This window comes from Schistocerca nitens, unplaced genomic scaffold (genome assembly GCF_023898315.1).
Source record: "Schistocerca nitens isolate TAMUIC-IGC-003100 unplaced genomic scaffold, iqSchNite1.1 HiC_scaffold_228, whole genome shotgun sequence".
NCBI lineage: Eukaryota > Metazoa > Arthropoda > Insecta > Orthoptera > Acrididae > Schistocerca > Schistocerca nitens.
In genome coordinates, this window is record NW_026045769.1 from 46,883 (window position 1) to 68,613 (window position 21,731).

At 54.3% G+C, this 21,731-nt stretch overlaps 50 non-coding genes across 50 annotated transcripts; 10 read left to right on the forward strand and 40 right to left on the reverse strand.

Moving 5' to 3' along the window:
• Positions 1–134: 134 nt before the first annotated feature.
• Trnag-gcc (transfer RNA glycine (anticodon GCC)) lies at positions 135–205 on the reverse strand. Its single transcript has one exon. It is a non-coding gene; the product is annotated as a tRNA-Gly (tRNA).
• Positions 206–552: 347 nt separating this feature from the next.
• Trnag-ucc (transfer RNA glycine (anticodon UCC)) lies at positions 553–624 on the forward strand. Its single transcript has one exon. It is a non-coding gene; the product is annotated as a tRNA-Gly (tRNA).
• Positions 625–1,221: 597 nt separating this feature from the next.
• On the reverse strand, positions 1,222–1,295 carry Trnai-aau (transfer RNA isoleucine (anticodon AAU)). Its single transcript has one exon. It is a non-coding gene; the product is annotated as a tRNA-Ile (tRNA).
• Positions 1,296–1,493: 198 nt separating this feature from the next.
• Positions 1,494–1,565, reverse strand: Trnae-uuc (transfer RNA glutamic acid (anticodon UUC)). The gene has a single exon. It is a non-coding gene; the product is annotated as a tRNA-Glu (tRNA).
• Positions 1,566–1,870: 305 nt separating this feature from the next.
• Positions 1,871–1,943, reverse strand: Trnam-cau (transfer RNA methionine (anticodon CAU)). Its single transcript has one exon. It is a non-coding gene; the product is annotated as a tRNA-Met (tRNA).
• A 382-nt stretch (positions 1,944–2,325) lies between these two features.
• Trnag-gcc (transfer RNA glycine (anticodon GCC)) lies at positions 2,326–2,396 on the reverse strand. Its single transcript has one exon. It is a non-coding gene; the product is annotated as a tRNA-Gly (tRNA).
• A 347-nt stretch (positions 2,397–2,743) lies between these two features.
• Positions 2,744–2,815, forward strand: Trnag-ucc (transfer RNA glycine (anticodon UCC)). Its single transcript has one exon. It is a non-coding gene; the product is annotated as a tRNA-Gly (tRNA).
• Positions 2,816–3,402: 587 nt separating this feature from the next.
• On the reverse strand, positions 3,403–3,476 carry Trnai-aau (transfer RNA isoleucine (anticodon AAU)). Its single transcript has one exon. It is a non-coding gene; the product is annotated as a tRNA-Ile (tRNA).
• A 198-nt stretch (positions 3,477–3,674) lies between these two features.
• Trnae-uuc (transfer RNA glutamic acid (anticodon UUC)) lies at positions 3,675–3,746 on the reverse strand. The gene has a single exon. It is a non-coding gene; the product is annotated as a tRNA-Glu (tRNA).
• A 305-nt stretch (positions 3,747–4,051) lies between these two features.
• Trnam-cau (transfer RNA methionine (anticodon CAU)) lies at positions 4,052–4,124 on the reverse strand. Its single transcript has one exon. It is a non-coding gene; the product is annotated as a tRNA-Met (tRNA).
• A 382-nt stretch (positions 4,125–4,506) lies between these two features.
• Trnag-gcc (transfer RNA glycine (anticodon GCC)) lies at positions 4,507–4,577 on the reverse strand. The gene has a single exon. It is a non-coding gene; the product is annotated as a tRNA-Gly (tRNA).
• A 347-nt stretch (positions 4,578–4,924) lies between these two features.
• Positions 4,925–4,996, forward strand: Trnag-ucc (transfer RNA glycine (anticodon UCC)). Its single transcript has one exon. It is a non-coding gene; the product is annotated as a tRNA-Gly (tRNA).
• A 597-nt stretch (positions 4,997–5,593) lies between these two features.
• Trnai-aau (transfer RNA isoleucine (anticodon AAU)) lies at positions 5,594–5,667 on the reverse strand. Its single transcript has one exon. It is a non-coding gene; the product is annotated as a tRNA-Ile (tRNA).
• Positions 5,668–5,865: 198 nt separating this feature from the next.
• On the reverse strand, positions 5,866–5,937 carry Trnae-uuc (transfer RNA glutamic acid (anticodon UUC)). Its single transcript has one exon. It is a non-coding gene; the product is annotated as a tRNA-Glu (tRNA).
• Positions 5,938–6,242: 305 nt separating this feature from the next.
• On the reverse strand, positions 6,243–6,315 carry Trnam-cau (transfer RNA methionine (anticodon CAU)). The gene has a single exon. It is a non-coding gene; the product is annotated as a tRNA-Met (tRNA).
• A 382-nt stretch (positions 6,316–6,697) lies between these two features.
• Trnag-gcc (transfer RNA glycine (anticodon GCC)) lies at positions 6,698–6,768 on the reverse strand. The gene has a single exon. It is a non-coding gene; the product is annotated as a tRNA-Gly (tRNA).
• A 347-nt stretch (positions 6,769–7,115) lies between these two features.
• Positions 7,116–7,187, forward strand: Trnag-ucc (transfer RNA glycine (anticodon UCC)). The gene has a single exon. It is a non-coding gene; the product is annotated as a tRNA-Gly (tRNA).
• A 585-nt stretch (positions 7,188–7,772) lies between these two features.
• On the reverse strand, positions 7,773–7,846 carry Trnai-aau (transfer RNA isoleucine (anticodon AAU)). Its single transcript has one exon. It is a non-coding gene; the product is annotated as a tRNA-Ile (tRNA).
• A 198-nt stretch (positions 7,847–8,044) lies between these two features.
• Positions 8,045–8,116, reverse strand: Trnae-uuc (transfer RNA glutamic acid (anticodon UUC)). The gene has a single exon. It is a non-coding gene; the product is annotated as a tRNA-Glu (tRNA).
• A 305-nt stretch (positions 8,117–8,421) lies between these two features.
• On the reverse strand, positions 8,422–8,494 carry Trnam-cau (transfer RNA methionine (anticodon CAU)). Its single transcript has one exon. It is a non-coding gene; the product is annotated as a tRNA-Met (tRNA).
• Positions 8,495–8,876: 382 nt separating this feature from the next.
• Positions 8,877–8,947, reverse strand: Trnag-gcc (transfer RNA glycine (anticodon GCC)). The gene has a single exon. It is a non-coding gene; the product is annotated as a tRNA-Gly (tRNA).
• A 347-nt stretch (positions 8,948–9,294) lies between these two features.
• Trnag-ucc (transfer RNA glycine (anticodon UCC)) lies at positions 9,295–9,366 on the forward strand. The gene has a single exon. It is a non-coding gene; the product is annotated as a tRNA-Gly (tRNA).
• A 587-nt stretch (positions 9,367–9,953) lies between these two features.
• Trnai-aau (transfer RNA isoleucine (anticodon AAU)) lies at positions 9,954–10,027 on the reverse strand. The gene has a single exon. It is a non-coding gene; the product is annotated as a tRNA-Ile (tRNA).
• A 198-nt stretch (positions 10,028–10,225) lies between these two features.
• Trnae-uuc (transfer RNA glutamic acid (anticodon UUC)) lies at positions 10,226–10,297 on the reverse strand. Its single transcript has one exon. It is a non-coding gene; the product is annotated as a tRNA-Glu (tRNA).
• Positions 10,298–10,602: 305 nt separating this feature from the next.
• On the reverse strand, positions 10,603–10,675 carry Trnam-cau (transfer RNA methionine (anticodon CAU)). Its single transcript has one exon. It is a non-coding gene; the product is annotated as a tRNA-Met (tRNA).
• Positions 10,676–11,057: 382 nt separating this feature from the next.
• Trnag-gcc (transfer RNA glycine (anticodon GCC)) lies at positions 11,058–11,128 on the reverse strand. Its single transcript has one exon. It is a non-coding gene; the product is annotated as a tRNA-Gly (tRNA).
• A 347-nt stretch (positions 11,129–11,475) lies between these two features.
• On the forward strand, positions 11,476–11,547 carry Trnag-ucc (transfer RNA glycine (anticodon UCC)). Its single transcript has one exon. It is a non-coding gene; the product is annotated as a tRNA-Gly (tRNA).
• Positions 11,548–12,144: 597 nt separating this feature from the next.
• On the reverse strand, positions 12,145–12,218 carry Trnai-aau (transfer RNA isoleucine (anticodon AAU)). Its single transcript has one exon. It is a non-coding gene; the product is annotated as a tRNA-Ile (tRNA).
• A 198-nt stretch (positions 12,219–12,416) lies between these two features.
• Trnae-uuc (transfer RNA glutamic acid (anticodon UUC)) lies at positions 12,417–12,488 on the reverse strand. The gene has a single exon. It is a non-coding gene; the product is annotated as a tRNA-Glu (tRNA).
• A 305-nt stretch (positions 12,489–12,793) lies between these two features.
• Positions 12,794–12,866, reverse strand: Trnam-cau (transfer RNA methionine (anticodon CAU)). The gene has a single exon. It is a non-coding gene; the product is annotated as a tRNA-Met (tRNA).
• A 382-nt stretch (positions 12,867–13,248) lies between these two features.
• On the reverse strand, positions 13,249–13,319 carry Trnag-gcc (transfer RNA glycine (anticodon GCC)). The gene has a single exon. It is a non-coding gene; the product is annotated as a tRNA-Gly (tRNA).
• Positions 13,320–13,666: 347 nt separating this feature from the next.
• On the forward strand, positions 13,667–13,738 carry Trnag-ucc (transfer RNA glycine (anticodon UCC)). The gene has a single exon. It is a non-coding gene; the product is annotated as a tRNA-Gly (tRNA).
• A 587-nt stretch (positions 13,739–14,325) lies between these two features.
• Positions 14,326–14,399, reverse strand: Trnai-aau (transfer RNA isoleucine (anticodon AAU)). The gene has a single exon. It is a non-coding gene; the product is annotated as a tRNA-Ile (tRNA).
• A 198-nt stretch (positions 14,400–14,597) lies between these two features.
• On the reverse strand, positions 14,598–14,669 carry Trnae-uuc (transfer RNA glutamic acid (anticodon UUC)). The gene has a single exon. It is a non-coding gene; the product is annotated as a tRNA-Glu (tRNA).
• A 305-nt stretch (positions 14,670–14,974) lies between these two features.
• On the reverse strand, positions 14,975–15,047 carry Trnam-cau (transfer RNA methionine (anticodon CAU)). The gene has a single exon. It is a non-coding gene; the product is annotated as a tRNA-Met (tRNA).
• A 382-nt stretch (positions 15,048–15,429) lies between these two features.
• On the reverse strand, positions 15,430–15,500 carry Trnag-gcc (transfer RNA glycine (anticodon GCC)). The gene has a single exon. It is a non-coding gene; the product is annotated as a tRNA-Gly (tRNA).
• A 347-nt stretch (positions 15,501–15,847) lies between these two features.
• Trnag-ucc (transfer RNA glycine (anticodon UCC)) lies at positions 15,848–15,919 on the forward strand. The gene has a single exon. It is a non-coding gene; the product is annotated as a tRNA-Gly (tRNA).
• Positions 15,920–16,516: 597 nt separating this feature from the next.
• Trnai-aau (transfer RNA isoleucine (anticodon AAU)) lies at positions 16,517–16,590 on the reverse strand. The gene has a single exon. It is a non-coding gene; the product is annotated as a tRNA-Ile (tRNA).
• Positions 16,591–16,788: 198 nt separating this feature from the next.
• Positions 16,789–16,860, reverse strand: Trnae-uuc (transfer RNA glutamic acid (anticodon UUC)). Its single transcript has one exon. It is a non-coding gene; the product is annotated as a tRNA-Glu (tRNA).
• A 305-nt stretch (positions 16,861–17,165) lies between these two features.
• Positions 17,166–17,238, reverse strand: Trnam-cau (transfer RNA methionine (anticodon CAU)). Its single transcript has one exon. It is a non-coding gene; the product is annotated as a tRNA-Met (tRNA).
• A 382-nt stretch (positions 17,239–17,620) lies between these two features.
• Trnag-gcc (transfer RNA glycine (anticodon GCC)) lies at positions 17,621–17,691 on the reverse strand. The gene has a single exon. It is a non-coding gene; the product is annotated as a tRNA-Gly (tRNA).
• Positions 17,692–18,038: 347 nt separating this feature from the next.
• Positions 18,039–18,110, forward strand: Trnag-ucc (transfer RNA glycine (anticodon UCC)). Its single transcript has one exon. It is a non-coding gene; the product is annotated as a tRNA-Gly (tRNA).
• Positions 18,111–18,707: 597 nt separating this feature from the next.
• Trnai-aau (transfer RNA isoleucine (anticodon AAU)) lies at positions 18,708–18,781 on the reverse strand. The gene has a single exon. It is a non-coding gene; the product is annotated as a tRNA-Ile (tRNA).
• Positions 18,782–18,979: 198 nt separating this feature from the next.
• Positions 18,980–19,051, reverse strand: Trnae-uuc (transfer RNA glutamic acid (anticodon UUC)). Its single transcript has one exon. It is a non-coding gene; the product is annotated as a tRNA-Glu (tRNA).
• A 305-nt stretch (positions 19,052–19,356) lies between these two features.
• Positions 19,357–19,429, reverse strand: Trnam-cau (transfer RNA methionine (anticodon CAU)). Its single transcript has one exon. It is a non-coding gene; the product is annotated as a tRNA-Met (tRNA).
• A 382-nt stretch (positions 19,430–19,811) lies between these two features.
• Positions 19,812–19,882, reverse strand: Trnag-gcc (transfer RNA glycine (anticodon GCC)). The gene has a single exon. It is a non-coding gene; the product is annotated as a tRNA-Gly (tRNA).
• A 347-nt stretch (positions 19,883–20,229) lies between these two features.
• Positions 20,230–20,301, forward strand: Trnag-ucc (transfer RNA glycine (anticodon UCC)). The gene has a single exon. It is a non-coding gene; the product is annotated as a tRNA-Gly (tRNA).
• A 597-nt stretch (positions 20,302–20,898) lies between these two features.
• On the reverse strand, positions 20,899–20,972 carry Trnai-aau (transfer RNA isoleucine (anticodon AAU)). The gene has a single exon. It is a non-coding gene; the product is annotated as a tRNA-Ile (tRNA).
• Positions 20,973–21,170: 198 nt separating this feature from the next.
• Positions 21,171–21,242, reverse strand: Trnae-uuc (transfer RNA glutamic acid (anticodon UUC)). The gene has a single exon. It is a non-coding gene; the product is annotated as a tRNA-Glu (tRNA).
• A 305-nt stretch (positions 21,243–21,547) lies between these two features.
• On the reverse strand, positions 21,548–21,620 carry Trnam-cau (transfer RNA methionine (anticodon CAU)). Its single transcript has one exon. It is a non-coding gene; the product is annotated as a tRNA-Met (tRNA).
• Between the last annotated feature and the right edge of the window lie 111 nt (positions 21,621–21,731).

Consider the following 21,731-nt stretch of genomic DNA (forward strand, 5'->3'; position numbering starts at 1 on the left):
GAGCGTCCTAGTGGGGACCCGCGAGTGCTGCGTTCTCGGTTCTTCTCAAGGGAATCCAGCTATACATTCTTGTGGATCGTGCATCTCAAGAGCACAAGCAGCACGGCAGCATTATCGCGGGAACAGCAAAACGATGCATCGGCCGGGAATCGAACCCGGGCCGCCCGCGTGGCAGGCGAGCATTCTACCACTGAACCACCGATGCTCGGGCCAGTAGTAACTTCACGCTGCTTGCCGAGCAGATGTCTCAAGGGAAAGTGGGACTGCCGTCAAGCGCCGTAGCATTCTGTCGAGAAGATGCTGCAGACGCTGAATCCTGCACTGCACTGCTAAAAAATGCCGCCAGAACGCGGTCCTCTGCGTACTCTTGCATCGCCGGCGCCGGCACCGACTCTTGCCAAAGGATGCGAAATGTGCGCGGATACGCCGTCCGAATGCGGCTGGATGTTCTCCCCTAGCCTACCTCGAAATGCGCCTGCCAGGTACGATCACCTTCGGCCGCTGCCGACAGGCGGGAAGCCGACACAGCGCGGCGTCGGGGCGCTTCCTTGTGCGGTGGTGGTGTAATGGTCAGCATAGTTGCCTTCCAAGCAGTTGATCCGGGTTCGATTCCCGGCCACCGCAACAGGCTTTTTAATTTCGCGTATGAGTACTTTCGCCACGCGCCCTTAAATTAATGTTTTTTTCCCCCTTCTTACTCGCTGCAGACCAGCCTATAGTGTGTCTCGACTTGTCTCGACTTTGCTCAGCTGACGCGAGAGCTGACGCTCTCAAATCGGCCTATATCAAAACGACAAGCACGAGAAACGACTGAGAGAGGTAAGGAGAGGCGAGGCGATGGGCACACAGCACTCCCCCATCCTTTCACGGTGGCGTGTCCATGACCGAATCGGGTTGTAGCTCCGAAAACAAAGGAGAAAGAAAAAATAGGAAGTAAAACTGCCAACAGTACCCTGTGTCCCCATGCGCTCACCCGCCCAAGTACTGACAAGGGCCAAAGTTGTTACAAATCGGCAATCGGACATTTTCTTTCATCTTGTCTTTATCGGTTGAGAACCAGTGTATTCAACATATTATGGCCATTGCCGAGTGAATGCTGTAGCGCTTCCCGACAAGTCGGGTTCGGATCCTCCGTCAACTTCCACGCAGGGTGATGATCTTTTGGTCATCACACTCGCCTGCTGAAATCGGCGCTGCCTTTTCGTAGTAGTAAAAGACTAGTGGCCCGTGGGGGGATCGAACCCACGACCTTCGCGTTATTAGCACGACGCTCTAACCAACTGAGCTAACGGGCCTCGGCAGATGCAGTTGCTCAGCCCTGCGCTGGAAACGTATGGCATGAAGCCGTACACCATTTCTATGGTCGTCGGACGTCTGCTTCCCTCGTCTATATTCTGCTGACGGTCACGAAACAGTAGCTATATTGCGAGCAGGACGGGAAACGGCAGCTCGGTCAGCTCAAACTTGTCACGGTTCGTGTGGAAAAAATTCCGTTCCGGTACCGGGAATCGAACCCGGGCCTCCTGGGTGAAAGCCAGGTATCCTAGCCACTAGACCACACCGGATGTGGGGGTGTCTCCGCCGGTTCGGACGGTCGCTTGTCGCATTTCGTGTCGTGTCCCGCGTCGGCGCCCTTCTCTCTTTGCGAGCGTCTTTGCGCATACTGACTGGCAAGGCGCGCACCTCAAACGTCTCAGAGCAATGCTTTTGGCTTCATGCTGTGCTGGGAGAAGAGGGAAAGGGAAGCTGTAAGTAGCAGTAACAGGAAGTAAACATTTTCCCGCTGAAGCGTTGAAACCGTTGTGGATAACAAACAAGAAATAAGTTAGTGCCCTAGCAACAGCATCACCATCAGTCACAGAAAATTAAATGCCCCGGGTGAGGATCGAACTCACGACCTTAAGATTATGAGACTTACGCGCTGCCTACTGCGCTACCGAGGCACGGGTGGAACCGCTTTTCCTGGAAACTGGGTAAGTACCATACCCAATGTTAGACGTAAAGACACTGTACTTCCTGGATAACGTGTTCTGTTGCTAGACGTGCATTGCCGGCCCAGTTGATTGCGGTGTTGCTGCAGCTTTTGCAAACGATAGGCAGCACTCCTTGTCGTTAACGTTCAGTGCGTCGGAGGCACCTGGACATAGCAAATTGTGAGGCCAGGCCGACGCTAGTCTGTAGAACATGATGCGAGCGTCCTAGTGGGGACCCGCGAGTGCTGCGTTCTCGGTTCTTCTCAAGGGAATCCAGCTATACATTCTTGTGGATCGTGCATCTCAAGAGCACAAGCAGCACGGCAGCATTATCGCGGGAACAGCAAAACGATGCATCGGCCGGGAATCGAACCCGGGCCGCCCGCGTGGCAGGCGAGCATTCTACCACTGAACCACCGATGCTCGGGCCAGTAGTAACTTCACGCTGCTTGCCGAGCAGATGTCTCAAGGGAAAGTGGGACTGCCGTCAAGCGCCGTAGCATTCTGTCGAGAAGATGCTGCAGACGCTGAATCCTGCACTGCACTGCTAAAAAATGCCGCCAGAACGCGGTCCTCTGCGTACTCTTGCATCGCCGGCGCCGGCACCGACTCTTGCCAAAGGATGCGAAATGTGCGCGGATACGCCGTCCGAATGCGGCTGGATGTTCTCCCCTAGCCTACCTCGAAATGCGCCTGCCAGGTACGATCACCTTCGGCCGCTGCCGACAGGCGGGAAGCCGACACAGCGCGGCGTCGGGGCGCTTCCTTGTGCGGTGGTGGTGTAATGGTCAGCATAGTTGCCTTCCAAGCAGTTGATCCGGGTTCGATTCCCGGCCACCGCAACAGGCTTTTTAATTTCGCGTATGAGTACTTTCGCCACGCGCCCTTAAATTAATGTTTTTTTCCCCCTTCTTACTCGCTGCAGACCAGCCTATAGTGTGTCTCGACTTGTCTCGACTGACGCGAGAGCTGACGCTCTCAAATCGGCCTATATCAAAACGACAAGCACGAGAAACGACTGAGAGAGGTAAGGAGAGGCGAGGCGATGGGCACACAGCACTCCCCCATCCTTTCACGGTGGCGTGTCCATGACCGAATCGGGTTGTAGCTCCGAAAACAAAGGAGAAAGAAAAAATAGGAAGTAAAACTGCCAACAGTACCCTGTGTCCCCATGCGCTCACCCGCCCAAGTACTGACAAGGGCCAAAGTTGTTACAAATCGGCAATCGGACATTTTCTTTCATCTTGTCTTTATCGGTTGAGAACCAGTGTATTCAACATATTATGGCCATTGCCGAGTGAATGCTGTAGCGCTTCCCGACAAGTCGGGTTCGGATCCTCCGTCAACTTCCACGCAGGGTGATGATCTTTTGGTCATCACACTCGCCTGCTGAAATCGGCGCTGCCTTTTCGTAGTAGTAAAAGACTAGTGGCCCGTGGGGGGATCGAACCCACGACCTTCGCGTTATTAGCACGACGCTCTAACCAACTGAGCTAACGGGCCTCGGCAGATGCAGTTGCTCAGCCCTGCGCTGGAAACGTATGGCATGAAGCCGTACACCATTTCTATGGTCGTCGGACGTCTGCTTCCCTCGTCTATATTCTGCTGACGGTCACGAAACAGTAGCTATATTGCGAGCAGGACGGGAAACGGCAGCTCGGTCAGCTCAAACTTGTCACGGTTCGTGTGGAAAAAATTCCGTTCCGGTACCGGGAATCGAACCCGGGCCTCCTGGGTGAAAGCCAGGTATCCTAGCCACTAGACCACACCGGATGTGGGGGTGTCTCCGCCGGTTCGGACGGTCGCTTGTCGCATTTCGTGTCGTGTCCCGCGTCGGCGCCCTTCTCTCTTTGCGAGCGTCTTTGCGCATACTGACTGGCAAGGCGCGCACCTCAAACGTCTCAGAGCAATGCTTTTGGCTTCATGCTGTGCTGGGAGAAGAGGGAAAGGGAAGCTGTAAGTAGCAGTAACAGGAAGTAAACATTTTCCCGCTGAAGCGTTGAAACCGTTGTGGATAACAAACAAGAAATAAGTTAGTGCCCTAGCAACAGCATCACCATCAGTCACAGAAAATTAAATGCCCCGGGTGAGGATCGAACTCACGACCTTAAGATTATGAGACTTACGCGCTGCCTACTGCGCTACCGAGGCACGGGTGGAACCGCTTTTCCTGGAAACTGGGTAAGTACCATACCCAATGTTAGACGTAAAGACACTGTACTTCCTGGATAACGTGTTCTGTTGCTAGACGTGCATTGCCGGCCCAGTTGATTGCGGTGTTGCTGCAGCTTTTGCAAACGATAGGCAGCACTCCTTGTCGTTAACGTTCAGTGCGTCGGAGGCACCTGGACATAGCAAATTGTGAGGCCAGGCCGACGCTAGTCTGTAGAACATGATGCGAGCGTCCTAGTGGGGACCCGCGAGTGCTGCGTTCTCGGTTCTTCTCAAGGGAATCCAGCTATACATTCTTGTGGATCGTGCATCTCAAGAGCACAAGCAGCACGGCAGCATTATCGCGGGAACAGCAAAACGATGCATCGGCCGGGAATCGAACCCGGGTCGCCCGCGTGGCAGGCGAGCATTCTACCACTGAACCACCGATGCTCGGGCCAGTAGTAACTTCACGCTGCTTGCCGAGCAGATGTCTCAAGGGAAAGTGGGACTGCCGTCAAGCGCCGTAGCATTCTGTCGAGAAGATGCTGCAGACGCTGAATCCTGCACTGCACTGCTAAAAAATGCCGCCAGAACGCGGTCCTCTGCGTACTCTTGCATCGCCGGCGCCGGCACCGACTCTTGCCAAAGGATGCGAAATGTGCGCGGATACGCCGTCCGAATGCGGCTGGATGTTCTCCCCTAGCCTACCTCGAAATGCGCCTGCCAGGTACGATCACCTTCGGCCGCTGCCGACAGGCGGGAAGCCGACACAGCGCGGCGTCGGGGCGCTTCCTTGTGCGGTGGTGGTGTAATGGTCAGCATAGTTGCCTTCCAAGCAGTTGATCCGGGTTCGATTCCCGGCCACCGCAACAGGCTTTTTAATTTCGCGTATGAGTACTTTCGCCACGCGCCCTTAAATTAATGTTTTTTTCCCCCTTCTTACTCGCTGCAGACCAGCCTATAGTGTGTCTCGACTTGTCTCGACTTTGCTCAGCTGACGCGAGAGCTGACGCTCTCAAATCGGCCTATATCAAAACGACAAGCACGAGAAACGACTGAGAGAGGTAAGGAGAGGCGAGGCGATGGGCACACAGCACTCCCCCATCCTTTCACGGTGGCGTGTCCATGACCGAATCGGGTTGTAGCTCCGAAAACAAAGGAGAAAGAAAAAATAGGAAGTAAAACTGCCAACAGTACCCTGTGTCCCCATGCGCTCACCCGCCCAAGTACTGACAAGGGCCAAAGTTGTTACAAATCGGCAATCGGACATTTTCTTTCATCTTGTCTTTATCGGTTGAGAACCAGTGTATTCAACATATTATGGCCATTGCCGAGTGAATGCTGTAGCGCTTCCCGACAAGTCGGGTTCGGATCCTCCGTCAACTTCCACGCAGGGTGATGATCTTTTGGTCATCACACTCGCCTGCTGAAATCGGCGCTGCCTTTTCGTAGTAGTAAAAGACTAGTGGCCCGTGGGGGGATCGAACCCACGACCTTCGCGTTATTAGCACGACGCTCTAACCAACTGAGCTAACGGGCCTCGGCAGATGCAGTTGCTCAGCCCTGCGCTGGAAACGTATGGCATGAAGCCGTACACCATTTCTATGGTCGTCGGACGTCTGCTTCCCTCGTCTATATTCTGCTGACGGTCACGAAACAGTAGCTATATTGCGAGCAGGACGGGAAACGGCAGCTCGGTCAGCTCAAACTTGTCACGGTTCGTGTGGAAAAAATTCCGTTCCGGTACCGGGAATCGAACCCGGGCCTCCTGGGTGAAAGCCAGGTATCCTAGCCACTAGACCACACCGGATGTGGGGGTGTCTCCGCCGGTTCGGACGGTCGCTTGTCGCATTTCGTGTCGTGTCCCGCGTCGGCGCCCTTCTCTCTTTGCGAGCGTCTTTGCGCATACTGACTGGCAAGGCGCGCACCTCAAACGTCTCAGAGCAATGCTTTTGGCTTCATGCTGTGCTGGGAGAAGAGGGAAAGGGAAGCTGTAAGTAGCAGTAACAGGAAGTAAACATTTTCCCGCTGAAGCGTTGAAACCGTTGTGGATAACAAACAAGAAATAAGTTAGTGCCCTAGCAACAGCATCACCATCAGTCACAGAAAATTAAATGCCCCGGGTGAGGATCGAACTCACGACCTTAAGATTATGAGACTTACGCGCTGCCTACTGCGCTACCGAGGCACGGGTGGAACCGCTTTTCCTGGAAACTGGGTAAGTACCATACCCAATGTTAGACGTAAAGACACTGTACTTCCTGGATAACGTGTTCTGTTGCTAGACGTGCATTGCCGGCCCAGTTGATTGCGGTGTTGCTGCAGCTTTTGCAAACGATAGGCAGCACTCCTTGTCGTTAACGTTCAGTGCGTCGGAGGCACCTGGACATAGCAAATTGTGAGGCCAGGCCGACGCTAGTCTGTAGAACATGATGCGAGCGTCCTAGTGGGGACCCGCGAGTGCTGCGTTCTCGGTTCTTCTCAAGGGAATCCAGCTATACATTCTTGTGGATCGTGCATCTCAAGAGCACAAGCAGCACGGCAGCATTATCGCGGGAACAGCAAAACGATGCATCGGCCGGGAATCGAACCCGGGCCGCCCGCGTGGCAGGCGAGCATTCTACCACTGAACCACCGATGCTCGGGCCAGTAGTAACTTCACGCTGCTTGCCGAGCAGATGTCTCAAGGGAAAGTGGGACTGCCGTCAAGCGCCGTAGCATTCTGTCGAGAAGATGCTGCAGACGCTGAATCCTGCACTGCACTGCTAAAAAATGCCGCCAGAACGCGGTCCTCTGCGTACTCTTGCATCGCCGGCGCCGGCACCGACTCTTGCCAAAGGATGCGAAATGTGCGCGGATACGCCGTCCGAATGCGGCTGGATGTTCTCCCCTAGCCTACCTCGAAATGCGCCTGCCAGGTACGATCACCTTCGGCCGCTGCCGACAGGCGGGAAGCCGACACAGCGCGGCGTCGGGGCGCTTCCTTGTGCGGTGGTGGTGTAATGGTCAGCATAGTTGCCTTCCAAGCAGTTGATCCGGGTTCGATTCCCGGCCACCGCAACAGGCTTTTTAATTTCGCGTATGAGTACTTTCGCCACGCGCCCTTAAATTAATGTTTTTTTCCCCCTTCTTACTCGCTGCAGACCAGCCTATAGTGTGTCTCGACTTGTCTCGACTTTGCTCAGCTGACGCTCTCAAATCGGCCTATATCAAAACGACAAGCACGAGAAACGACTGAGAGAGGTAAGGAGAGGCGAGGCGATGGGCACACAGCACTCCCCCATCCTTTCACGGTGGCGTGTCCATGACCGAATCGGGTTGTAGCTCCGAAAACAAAGGAGAAAGAAAAAATAGGAAGTAAAACTGCCAACAGTACCCTGTGTCCCCATGCGCTCACCCGCCCAAGTACTGACAAGGGCCAAAGTTGTTACAAATCGGCAATCGGACATTTTCTTTCATCTTGTCTTTATCGGTTGAGAACCAGTGTATTCAACATATTATGGCCATTGCCGAGTGAATGCTGTAGCGCTTCCCGACAAGTCGGGTTCGGATCCTCCGTCAACTTCCACGCAGGGTGATGATCTTTTGGTCATCACACTCGCCTGCTGAAATCGGCGCTGCCTTTTCGTAGTAGTAAAAGACTAGTGGCCCGTGGGGGGATCGAACCCACGACCTTCGCGTTATTAGCACGACGCTCTAACCAACTGAGCTAACGGGCCTCGGCAGATGCAGTTGCTCAGCCCTGCGCTGGAAACGTATGGCATGAAGCCGTACACCATTTCTATGGTCGTCGGACGTCTGCTTCCCTCGTCTATATTCTGCTGACGGTCACGAAACAGTAGCTATATTGCGAGCAGGACGGGAAACGGCAGCTCGGTCAGCTCAAACTTGTCACGGTTCGTGTGGAAAAAATTCCGTTCCGGTACCGGGAATCGAACCCGGGCCTCCTGGGTGAAAGCCAGGTATCCTAGCCACTAGACCACACCGGATGTGGGGGTGTCTCCGCCGGTTCGGACGGTCGCTTGTCGCATTTCGTGTCGTGTCCCGCGTCGGCGCCCTTCTCTCTTTGCGAGCGTCTTTGCGCATACTGACTGGCAAGGCGCGCACCTCAAACGTCTCAGAGCAATGCTTTTGGCTTCATGCTGTGCTGGGAGAAGAGGGAAAGGGAAGCTGTAAGTAGCAGTAACAGGAAGTAAACATTTTCCCGCTGAAGCGTTGAAACCGTTGTGGATAACAAACAAGAAATAAGTTAGTGCCCTAGCAACAGCATCACCATCAGTCACAGAAAATTAAATGCCCCGGGTGAGGATCGAACTCACGACCTTAAGATTATGAGACTTACGCGCTGCCTACTGCGCTACCGAGGCACGGGTGGAACCGCTTTTCCTGGAAACTGGGTAAGTACCATACCCAATGTTAGACGTAAAGACACTGTACTTCCTGGATAACGTGTTCTGTTGCTAGACGTGCATTGCCGGCCCAGTTGATTGCGGTGTTGCTGCAGCTTTTGCAAACGATAGGCAGCACTCCTTGTCGTTAACGTTCAGTGCGTCGGAGGCACCTGGACATAGCAAATTGTGAGGCCAGGCCGACGCTAGTCTGTAGAACATGATGCGAGCGTCCTAGTGGGGACCCGCGAGTGCTGCGTTCTCGGTTCTTCTCAAGGGAATCCAGCTATACATTCTTGTGGATCGTGCATCTCAAGAGCACAAGCAGCACGGCAGCATTATCGCGGGAACAGCAAAACGATGCATCGGCCGGGAATCGAACCCGGGCCGCCCGCGTGGCAGGCGAGCATTCTACCACTGAACCACCGATGCTCGGGCCAGTAGTAACTTCACGCTGCTTGCCGAGCAGATGTCTCAAGGGAAAGTGGGACTGCCGTCAAGCGCCGTAGCATTCTGTCGAGAAGATGCTGCAGACGCTGAATCCTGCACTGCACTGCTAAAAAATGCCGCCAGAACGCGGTCCTCTGCGTACTCTTGCATCGCCGGCGCCGGCACCGACTCTTGCCAAAGGATGCGAAATGTGCGCGGATACGCCGTCCGAATGCGGCTGGATGTTCTCCCCTAGCCTACCTCGAAATGCGCCTGCCAGGTACGATCACCTTCGGCCGCTGCCGACAGGCGGGAAGCCGACACAGCGCGGCGTCGGGGCGCTTCCTTGTGCGGTGGTGGTGTAATGGTCAGCATAGTTGCCTTCCAAGCAGTTGATCCGGGTTCGATTCCCGGCCACCGCAACAGGCTTTTTAATTTCGCGTATGAGTACTTTCGCCACGCGCCCTTAAATTAATGTTTTTTTCCCCCTTCTTACTCGCTGCAGACCAGCCTATAGTGTGTCTCGACTTGTCTCGACTGACGCGAGAGCTGACGCTCTCAAATCGGCCTATATCAAAACGACAAGCACGAGAAACGACTGAGAGAGGTAAGGAGAGGCGAGGCGATGGGCACACAGCACTCCCCCATCCTTTCACGGTGGCGTGTCCATGACCGAATCGGGTTGTAGCTCCGAAAACAAAGGAGAAAGAAAAAATAGGAAGTAAAACTGCCAACAGTACCCTGTGTCCCCATGCGCTCACCCGCCCAAGTACTGACAAGGGCCAAAGTTGTTACAAATCGGCAATCGGACATTTTCTTTCATCTTGTCTTTATCGGTTGAGAACCAGTGTATTCAACATATTATGGCCATTGCCGAGTGAATGCTGTAGCGCTTCCCGACAAGTCGGGTTCGGATCCTCCGTCAACTTCCACGCAGGGTGATGATCTTTTGGTCATCACACTCGCCTGCTGAAATCGGCGCTGCCTTTTCGTAGTAGTAAAAGACTAGTGGCCCGTGGGGGGATCGAACCCACGACCTTCGCGTTATTAGCACGACGCTCTAACCAACTGAGCTAACGGGCCTCGGCAGATGCAGTTGCTCAGCCCTGCGCTGGAAACGTATGGCATGAAGCCGTACACCATTTCTATGGTCGTCGGACGTCTGCTTCCCTCGTCTATATTCTGCTGACGGTCACGAAACAGTAGCTATATTGCGAGCAGGACGGGAAACGGCAGCTCGGTCAGCTCAAACTTGTCACGGTTCGTGTGGAAAAAATTCCGTTCCGGTACCGGGAATCGAACCCGGGCCTCCTGGGTGAAAGCCAGGTATCCTAGCCACTAGACCACACCGGATGTGGGGGTGTCTCCGCCGGTTCGGACGGTCGCTTGTCGCATTTCGTGTCGTGTCCCGCGTCGGCGCCCTTCTCTCTTTGCGAGCGTCTTTGCGCATACTGACTGGCAAGGCGCGCACCTCAAACGTCTCAGAGCAATGCTTTTGGCTTCATGCTGTGCTGGGAGAAGAGGGAAAGGGAAGCTGTAAGTAGCAGTAACAGGAAGTAAACATTTTCCCGCTGAAGCGTTGAAACCGTTGTGGATAACAAACAAGAAATAAGTTAGTGCCCTAGCAACAGCATCACCATCAGTCACAGAAAATTAAATGCCCCGGGTGAGGATCGAACTCACGACCTTAAGATTATGAGACTTACGCGCTGCCTACTGCGCTACCGAGGCACGGGTGGAACCGCTTTTCCTGGAAACTGGGTAAGTACCATACCCAATGTTAGACGTAAAGACACTGTACTTCCTGGATAACGTGTTCTGTTGCTAGACGTGCATTGCCGGCCCAGTTGATTGCGGTGTTGCTGCAGCTTTTGCAAACGATAGGCAGCACTCCTTGTCGTTAACGTTCAGTGCGTCGGAGGCACCTGGACATAGCAAATTGTGAGGCCAGGCCGACGCTAGTCTGTAGAACATGATGCGAGCGTCCTAGTGGGGACCCGCGAGTGCTGCGTTCTCGGTTCTTCTCAAGGGAATCCAGCTATACATTCTTGTGGATCGTGCATCTCAAGAGCACAAGCAGCACGGCAGCATTATCGCGGGAACAGCAAAACGATGCATCGGCCGGGAATCGAACCCGGGCCGCCCGCGTGGCAGGCGAGCATTCTACCACTGAACCACCGATGCTCGGGCCAGTAGTAACTTCACGCTGCTTGCCGAGCAGATGTCTCAAGGGAAAGTGGGACTGCCGTCAAGCGCCGTAGCATTCTGTCGAGAAGATGCTGCAGACGCTGAATCCTGCACTGCACTGCTAAAAAATGCCGCCAGAACGCGGTCCTCTGCGTACTCTTGCATCGCCGGCGCCGGCACCGACTCTTGCCAAAGGATGCGAAATGTGCGCGGATACGCCGTCCGAATGCGGCTGGATGTTCTCCCCTAGCCTACCTCGAAATGCGCCTGCCAGGTACGATCACCTTCGGCCGCTGCCGACAGGCGGGAAGCCGACACAGCGCGGCGTCGGGGCGCTTCCTTGTGCGGTGGTGGTGTAATGGTCAGCATAGTTGCCTTCCAAGCAGTTGATCCGGGTTCGATTCCCGGCCACCGCAACAGGCTTTTTAATTTCGCGTATGAGTACTTTCGCCACGCGCCCTTAAATTAATGTTTTTTTCCCCCTTCTTACTCGCTGCAGACCAGCCTATAGTGTGTCTCGACTTGTCTCGACTTTGCTCAGCTGACGCGAGAGCTGACGCTCTCAAATCGGCCTATATCAAAACGACAAGCACGAGAAACGACTGAGAGAGGTAAGGAGAGGCGAGGCGATGGGCACACAGCACTCCCCCATCCTTTCACGGTGGCGTGTCCATGACCGAATCGGGTTGTAGCTCCGAAAACAAAGGAGAAAGAAAAAATAGGAAGTAAAACTGCCAACAGTACCCTGTGTCCCCATGCGCTCACCCGCCCAAGTACTGACAAGGGCCAAAGTTGTTACAAATCGGCAATCGGACATTTTCTTTCATCTTGTCTTTATCGGTTGAGAACCAGTGTATTCAACATATTATGGCCATTGCCGAGTGAATGCTGTAGCGCTTCCCGACAAGTCGGGTTCGGATCCTCCGTCAACTTCCACGCAGGGTGATGATCTTTTGGTCATCACACTCGCCTGCTGAAATCGGCGCTGCCTTTTCGTAGTAGTAAAAGACTAGTGGCCCGTGGGGGGATCGAACCCACGACCTTCGCGTTATTAGCACGACGCTCTAACCAACTGAGCTAACGGGCCTCGGCAGATGCAGTTGCTCAGCCCTGCGCTGGAAACGTATGGCATGAAGCCGTACACCATTTCTATGGTCGTCGGACGTCTGCTTCCCTCGTCTATATTCTGCTGACGGTCACGAAACAGTAGCTATATTGCGAGCAGGACGGGAAACGGCAGCTCGGTCAGCTCAAACTTGTCACGGTTCGTGTGGAAAAAATTCCGTTCCGGTACCGGGAATCGAACCCGGGCCTCCTGGGTGAAAGCCAGGTATCCCAGCCACTAGACCACACCGGATGTGGGGGTGTCTCCGCCGGTTCGGACGGTCGCTTGTCGCATTTCGTGTCGTGTCCCGCGTCGGCGCCCTTCTCTCTTTGCGAGCGTCTTTGCGCATACTGACTGGCAAGGCGCGCACCTCAAACGTCTCAGAGCAATGCTTTTGGCTTCATGCTGTGCTGGGAGAAGAGGGAAAGGGAAGCTGTAAGTAGCAGTAACAGGAAGTAAACATTTTCCCGCTGAAGCGTTGAAACCGTTGTGGATAACAAACAAGAAATAAGTTAGTGCCCTAGCAACAGCATCACCATCAGTCACAGAAAATTAAATGCCCCGGGTGAGGATCGAACTCACGACCTTAAGATTATGAGACTTACGCGCTGCCTACTGCGCTACCGAGGCACGGGTGGAACCGCTTTTCCTGGAAACTGGGTAAGTACCATACCCAATGTTAGACGTAAAGACACTGTACTTCCTGGATAACGTGTTCTGTTGCTAGACGTGCATTGCCGGCCCAGTTGATTGCGGTGTTGCTGCAGCTTTTGCAAACGATAGGCAGCACTCCTTGTCGTTAACGTTCAGTGCGTCGGAGGCACCTGGACATAGCAAATTGTGAGGCCAGGCCGACGCTAGTCTGTAGAACATGATGCGAGCGTCCTAGTGGGGACCCGCGAGTGCTGCGTTCTCGGTTCTTCTCAAGGGAATCCAGCTATACATTCTTGTGGATCGTGCATCTCAAGAGCACAAGCAGCACGGCAGCATTATCGCGGGAACAGCAAAACGATGCATCGGCCGGGAATCGAACCCGGGCCGCCCGCGTGGCAGGCGAGCATTCTACCACTGAACCACCGATGCTCGGGCCAGTAGTAACTTCACGCTGCTTGCCGAGCAGATGTCTCAAGGGAAAGTGGGACTGCCGTCAAGCGCCGTAGCATTCTGTCGAGAAGATGCTGCAGACGCTGAATCCTGCACTGCACTGCTAAAAAATGCCGCCAGAACGCGGTCCTCTGCGTACTCTTGCATCGCCGGCGCCGGCACCGACTCTTGCCAAAGGATGCGAAATGTGCGCGGATACGCCGTCCGAATGCGGCTGGATGTTCTCCCCTAGCCTACCTCGAAATGCGCCTGCCAGGTACGATCACCTTCGGCCGCTGCCGACAGGCGGGAAGCCGACACAGCGCGGCGTCGGGGCGCTTCCTTGTGCGGTGGTGGTGTAATGGTCAGCATAGTTGCCTTCCAAGCAGTTGATCCGGGTTCGATTCCCGGCCACCGCAACAGGCTTTTTAATTTCGCGTATGAGTACTTTCGCCACGCGCCCTTAAATTAATGTTTTTTTCCCCCTTCTTACTCGCTGCAGACCAGCCTATAGTGTGTCTCGACTTGTCTCGACTGACGCGAGAGCTGACGCTCTCAAATCGGCCTATATCAAAACGACAAGCACGAGAAACGACTGAGAGAGGTAAGGAGAGGCGAGGCGATGGGCACACAGCACTCCCCCATCCTTTCACGGTGGCGTGTCCATGACCGAATCGGGTTGTAGCTCCGAAAACAAAGGAGAAAGAAAAAATAGGAAGTAAAACTGCCAACAGTACCCTGTGTCCCCATGCGCTCACCCGCCCAAGTACTGACAAGGGCCAAAGTTGTTACAAATCGGCAATCGGACATTTTCTTTCATCTTGTCTTTATCGGTTGAGAACCAGTGTATTCAACATATTATGGCCATTGCCGAGTGAATGCTGTAGCGCTTCCCGACAAGTCGGGTTCGGATCCTCCGTCAACTTCCACGCAGGGTGATGATCTTTTGGTCATCACACTCGCCTGCTGAAATCGGCGCTGCCTTTTCGTAGTAGTAAAAGACTAGTGGCCCGTGGGGGGATCGAACCCACGACCTTCGCGTTATTAGCACGACGCTCTAACCAACTGAGCTAACGGGCCTCGGCAGATGCAGTTGCTCAGCCCTGCGCTGGAAACGTATGGCATGAAGCCGTACACCATTTCTATGGTCGTCGGACGTCTGCTTCCCTCGTCTATATTCTGCTGACGGTCACGAAACAGTAGCTATATTGCGAGCAGGACGGGAAACGGCAGCTCGGTCAGCTCAAACTTGTCACGGTTCGTGTGGAAAAAATTCCGTTCCGGTACCGGGAATCGAACCCGGGCCTCCTGGGTGAAAGCCAGGTATCCTAGCCACTAGACCACACCGGATGTGGGGGTGTCTCCGCCGGTTCGGACGGTCGCTTGTCGCATTTCGTGTCGTGTCCCGCGTCGGCGCCCTTCTCTCTTTGCGAGCGTCTTTGCGCATACTGACTGGCAAGGCGCGCACCTCAAACGTCTCAGAGCAATGCTTTTGGCTTCATGCTGTGCTGGGAGAAGAGGGAAAGGGAAGCTGTAAGTAGCAGTAACAGGAAGTAAACATTTTCCCGCTGAAGCGTTGAAACCGTTGTGGATAACAAACAAGAAATAAGTTAGTGCCCTAGCAACAGCATCACCATCAGTCACAGAAAATTAAATGCCCCGGGTGAGGATCGAACTCACGACCTTAAGATTATGAGACTTACGCGCTGCCTACTGCGCTACCGAGGCACGGGTGGAACCGCTTTTCCTGGAAACTGGGTAAGTACCATACCCAATGTTAGACGTAAAGACACTGTACTTCCTGGATAACGTGTTCTGTTGCTAGACGTGCATTGCCGGCCCAGTTGATTGCGGTGTTGCTGCAGCTTTTGCAAACGATAGGCAGCACTCCTTGTCGTTAACGTTCAGTGCGTCGGAGGCACCTGGACATAGCAAATTGTGAGGCCAGGCCGACGCTAGTCTGTAGAACATGATGCGAGCGTCCTAGTGGGGACCCGCGAGTGCTGCGTTCTCGGTTCTTCTCAAGGGAATCCAGCTATACATTCTTGTGGATCGTGCATCTCAAGAGCACAAGCAGCACGGCAGCATTATCGCGGGAACAGCAAAACGATGCATCGGCCGGGAATCGAACCCGGGCCGCCCGCGTGGCAGGCGAGCATTCTACCACTGAACCACCGATGCTCGGGCCAGTAGTAACTTCACGCTGCTTGCCGAGCAGATGTCTCAAGGGAAAGTGGGACTGCCGTCAAGCGCCGTAGCATTCTGTCGAGAAGATGCTGCAGACGCTGAATCCTGCACTGCACTGCTAAAAAATGCCGCCAGAACGCGGTCCTCTGCGTACTCTTGCATCGCCGGCGCCGGCACCGACTCTTGCCAAAGGATGCGAAATGTGCGCGGATACGCCGTCCGAATGCGGCTGGATGTTCTCCCCTAGCCTACCTCGAAATGCGCCTGCCAGGTACGATCACCTTCGGCCGCTGCCGACAGGCGGGAAGCCGACACAGCGCGGCGTCGGGGCGCTTCCTTGTGCGGTGGTGGTGTAATGGTCAGCATAGTTGCCTTCCAAGCAGTTGATCCGGGTTCGATTCCCGGCCACCGCAACAGGCTTTTTAATTTCGCGTATGAGTACTTTCGCCACGCGCCCTTAAATTAATGTTTTTTTCCCCCTTCTTACTCGCTGCAGACCAGCCTATAGTGTGTCTCGACTTGTCTCGACTTTGCTCAGCTGACGCGAGAGCTGACGCTCTCAAATCGGCCTATATCAAAACGACAAGCACGAGAAACGACTGAGAGAGGTAAGGAGAGGCGAGGCGATGGGCACACAGCACTCCCCCATCCTTTCACGGTGGCGTGTCCATGACCGAATCGGGTTGTAGCTCCGAAAACAAAGGAGAAAGAAAAAATAGGAAGTAAAACTGCCAACAGTACCCTGTGTCCCCATGCGCTCACCCGCCCAAGTACTGACAAGGGCCAAAGTTGTTACAAATCGGCAATCGGACATTTTCTTTCATCTTGTCTTTATCGGTTGAGAACCAGTGTATTCAACATATTATGGCCATTGCCGAGTGAATGCTGTAGCGCTTCCCGACAAGTCGGGTTCGGATCCTCCGTCAACTTCCACGCAGGGTGATGATCTTTTGGTCATCACACTCGCCTGCTGAAATCGGCGCTGCCTTTTCGTAGTAGTAAAAGACTAGTGGCCCGTGGGGGGATCGAACCCACGACCTTCGCGTTATTAGCACGACGCTCTAACCAACTGAGCTAACGGGCCTCGGCAGATGCAGTTGCTCAGCCCTGCGCTGGAAACGTATGGCATGAAGCCGTACACCATTTCTATGGTCGTCGGACGTCTGCTTCCCTCGTCTATATTCTGCTGACGGTCACGAAACAGTAGCTATATTGCGAGCAGGACGGGAAACGGCAGCTCGGTCAGCTCAAACTTGTCACGGTTCGTGTGGAAAAAATTCCGTTCCGGTACCGGGAATCGAACCCGGGCCTCCTGGGTGAAAGCCAGGTATCCTAGCCACTAGACCACACCGGATGTGGGGGTGTCTCCGCCGGTTCGGACGGTCGCTTGTCGCATTTCGTGTCGTGTCCCGCGTCGGCGCCCTTCTCTCTTTGCGAGCGTCTTTGCGCATACTGACTGGCAAGGCGCGCACCTCAAACGTCTCAGAGCAATGCTTTTGGCTTCATGCTGTGCTGGGAGAAGAGGGAAAGGGAAGCTGTAAGTAGCAGTAACAGGAAGTAAACATTTTCCCGCTGAAGCGTTGAAACCGTTGTGGATAACAAACAAGAAATAAGTTAGTGCCCTAGCAACAGCATCACCATCAGTCACAGAAAATTAAATGCCCCGGGTGAGGATCGAACTCACGACCTTAAGATTATGAGACTTACGCGCTGCCTACTGCGCTACCGAGGCACGGGTGGAACCGCTTTTCCTGGAAACTGGGTAAGTACCATACCCAATGTTAGACGTAAAGACACTGTACTTCCTGGATAACGTGTTCTGTTGCTAGACGTGCATTGCCGGCCCAGTTGATTGCGGTGTTGCTGCAGCTTTTGCAAACGATAGGCAGCACTCCTTGTCGTTAACGTTCAGTGCGTCGGAGGCACCTGGACATAGCAAATTGTGAGGCCAGGCCGACGCTAGTCTGTAGAACATGATGCGAGCGTCCTAGTGGGGACCCGCGAGTGCTGCGTTCTCGGTTCTTCTCAAGGGAATCCAGCTATACATTCTTGTGGATCGTGCATCTCAAGAGCACAAGCAGCACGGCAGCATTATCGCGGGAACAGCAAAACGATGCATCGGCCGGGAATCGAACCCGGGCCGCCCGCGTGGCAGGCGAGCATTCTACCACTGAACCACCGATGCTCGGGCCAGTAGTAACTTCACGCTGCTTGCCGAGCAGATGTCTCAAGGGAAAGTGGGACTGCCGTCAAGCGCCGTAGCATTCTGTCGAGAAGATGCTGCAGACGCTGAATCCTGCACTGCACTGCTAAAAAATGCCGCCAGAACGCGGTCCTCTGCGTACTCTTGCATCGCCGGCGCCGGCACCGACTCTTGCCAAAGGATGCGAAATGTGCGCGGATACGCCGTCCGAATGCGGCTGGATGTTCTCCCCTAGCCTACCTCGAAATGCGCCTGCCAGGTACGATCACCTTCGGCCGCTGCCGACAGGCGGGAAGCCGACACAGCGCGGCGTCGGGGCGCTTCCTTGTGCGGTGGTGGTGTAATGGTCAGCATAGTTGCCTTCCAAGCAGTTGATCCGGGTTCGATTCCCGGCCACCGCAACAGGCTTTTTAATTTCGCGTATGAGTACTTTCGCCACGCGCCCTTAAATTAATGTTTTTTTCCCCCTTCTTACTCGCTGCAGACCAGCCTATAGTGTGTCTCGACTTGTCTCGACTTTGCTCAGCTGACGCGAGAGCTGACGCTCTCAAATCGGCCTATATCAAAACGACAAGCACGAGAAACGACTGAGAGAGGTAAGGAGAGGCGAGGCGATGGGCACACAGCACTCCCCCATCCTTTCACGGTGGCGTGTCCATGACCGAATCGGGTTGTAGCTCCGAAAACAAAGGAGAAAGAAAAAATAGGAAGTAAAACTGCCAACAGTACCCTGTGTCCCCATGCGCTCACCCGCCCAAGTACTGACAAGGGCCAAAGTTGTTACAAATCGGCAATCGGACATTTTCTTTCATCTTGTCTTTATCGGTTGAGAACCAGTGTATTCAACATATTATGGCCATTGCCGAGTGAATGCTGTAGCGCTTCCCGACAAGTCGGGTTCGGATCCTCCGTCAACTTCCACGCAGGGTGATGATCTTTTGGTCATCACACTCGCCTGCTGAAATCGGCGCTGCCTTTTCGTAGTAGTAAAAGACTAGTGGCCCGTGGGGGGATCGAACCCACGACCTTCGCGTTATTAGCACGACGCTCTAACCAACTGAGCTAACGGGCCTCGGCAGATGCAGTTGCTCAGCCCTGCGCTGGAAACGTATGGCATGAAGCCGTACACCATTTCTATGGTCGTCGGACGTCTGCTTCCCTCGTCTATATTCTGCTGACGGTCACGAAACAGTAGCTATATTGCGAGCAGGACGGGAAACGGCAGCTCGGTCAGCTCAAACTTGTCACGGTTCGTGTGGAAAAAATTCCGTTCCGGTACCGGGAATCGAACCCGGGCCTCCTGGGTGAAAGCCAGGTATCCTAGCCACTAGACCACACCGGATGTGGGGGTGTCTCCGCCGGTTCGGACGGTCGCTTGTCGCATTTCGTGTCGTGTCCCGCGTCGGCGCCCTTCTCTCTTTGCGAGCGTCTTTGCGCATACTGACTGGCAAGGCGCGCACCTCAAACGTCTCAGAGCAATGCTTTTGGCTTCATGCTGTGCTGGGAGAAGAGGGAAAGGGAAGCTGTAAGTAGCAGTAACAGGAAGTAAACATTTTCCCGCTGAAGCGTTGAAACCGTTGTGGATAACAAACAAGAAATAAGTTAGTGCCCTAGCAACAGCATCACCATCAGTCACAGAAAATTAAATGCCCCGGGTGAGGATCGAACTCACGACCTTAAGATTATGAGACTTACGCGCTGCCTACTGCGCTACCGAGGCACGGGTGGAACCGCTTTTCCTGGAAACTGGGTAAGTACCATACCCAATGTTAGACGTAAAGACACTGTACTTCCTGGATAACGTGTTCTGTTGCTAGACGTGCATTGCCGGCCCAGTTGATTGCGGTGTTGCTGCAGCTTTTGCAAACGATAGGCAGCACTCCTTGTCGTTAACGTTCAGTGCGTCGGAGGCACCTGGACATAGCAAATTGTGAGGCCAGGCCGACGCTAGTCTGTAGAACATGATGCGAGCGTCCTAGTGGGGACCCGCGAGTGCTGCGTTCTCGGTTCTTCTCAAGGGAATCCAGCTATACATTCTTGTGGATCGTGCATCTCAAGAGCACAAGCAGCACGGCAGCATTATCGCGGGAACAGCAAAACGATGCATCGGCCGGGAATCGAACCCGGGCCGCCCGCGTGGCAGGCGAGCATTCTACCACTGAACCACCGATGCTCGGGCCAGTAGTAACTTCACGCTGCTTGCCGAGCAGATGTCTCAAGGGAAAGTGGGACTGCCGTCAAGCGCCGTAGCATTCTGTCGAGAAGATGCTGCAGACGCTGAATCCTGCACTGCACTGCTAAAAAATGCCGCCAGAACGCGGTCCTCTGCGTACTCTTGCATCGCCGGCGCCGGCACCGACTCTTGCCAAAGGATGCGAAATGTGCGCGGATACGCCGTCCGAATGCGGCTGGATGTTCTCCCCTAGCCTACCTCGAAATGCGCCTGCCAGGTACGATCACCTTCGGCCGCTGCCGACAGGCGGGAAGCCGACACAGCGCGGCGTCGGGGCGCTTCCTTGTGCGGTGGTGGTGTAATGGTCAGCATAGTTGCCTTCCAAGCAGTTGATCCGGGTTCGATTCCCGGCCACCGCAACAGGCTTTTTAATTTCGCGTATGAGTACTTTCGCCACGCGCCCTTAAATTAATGTTTTTTTCCCCCTTCTTACTCGCTGCAGACCAGCCTATAGTGTGTCTCGACTTGTCTCGACTTTGCTCAGCTGACGCGAGAGCTGACGCTCTCAAATCGGCCTATATCAAAACGACAAGCACGAGAAACGACTGAGAGAGGTAAGGAGAGGCGAGGCGATGGGCACACAGCACTCCCCCATCCTTTCACGGTGGCGTGTCCATGACCGAATCGGGTTGTAGCTCCGAAAACAAAGGAGAAAGAAAAAATAGGAAGTAAAACTGCCAACAGTACCCTGTGTCCCCATGCGCTCACCCGCCCAAGTACTGACAAGGGCCAAAGTTGTTACAAATCGGCAATCGGACATTTTCTTTCATCTTGTCTTTATCGGTTGAGAACCAGTGTATTCAACATATTATGGCCATTGCCGAGTGAATGCTGTAGCGCTTCCCGACAAGTCGGGTTCGGATCCTCCGTCAACTTCCACGCAGGGTGATGATCTTTTGGTCATCACACTCGCCTGCTGAAATCGGCGCTGCCTTTTCGTAGTAGTAAAAGACTAGTGGCCCGTGGGGGGATCGAACCCACGACCTTCGCGTTATTAGCACGACGCTCTAACCAACTGAGCTAACGGGCCTCGGCAGATGCAGTTGCTCAGCCCTGCGCTGGAAACGTATGGCATGAAGCCGTACACCATTTCTATGGTCGTCGGACGTCTGCTTCCCTCGTCTATATTCTGCTGACGGTCACGAAACAGTAGCTATATTGCGAGCAGGACGGGAAACGGCAGCTCGGTCAGCTCAAACTTGTCACGGTTCGTGTGGAAAAAATTCCGTTCCGGTACCGGGAATCGAACCCGGGCCTCCTGGGTGAAAGCCAGGTATCCTAGCCACTAGACCACACCGGATGTGGGGGTGTCTCCGCCGGTTCGGACGGTCGCTTGTCGCATTTCGTGTCGTGTCCCGCGTCGGCGCCCTTCTCTCTTTGCGAGCGTCTTTGCGCATACTGACTGGCAAGGCGCGCACCTCAAACGTCTCAGAGCAATGCTTTTGGCTTCATGCTGTGCTGGGAGAAGAGGGAAAGGGAAGCTGTAAGTAGCAGTAACAGGAAGTAAACATTTTCCCGCTGAAGCGTTGAAACCGTTGTGGATAACAAACAAGAAATAAGTTAGTGCCCTAGCAACAGCATCACCATCAGTCACAGAAAATTAAATGCCCCGGGTGAGGATCGAACTCACGACCTTAAGATTATGAGACTTACGCGCTGCCTACTGCGCTACCGAGGCACGGGTGGAACCGCTTTTCCTGGAAACTGGGTAAGTACCATACCCAATGTTAGACGTAAAGACACTGTACTTCCTGGATAACGTGTTCTGTTGCTAGACGTGCATTGCCGG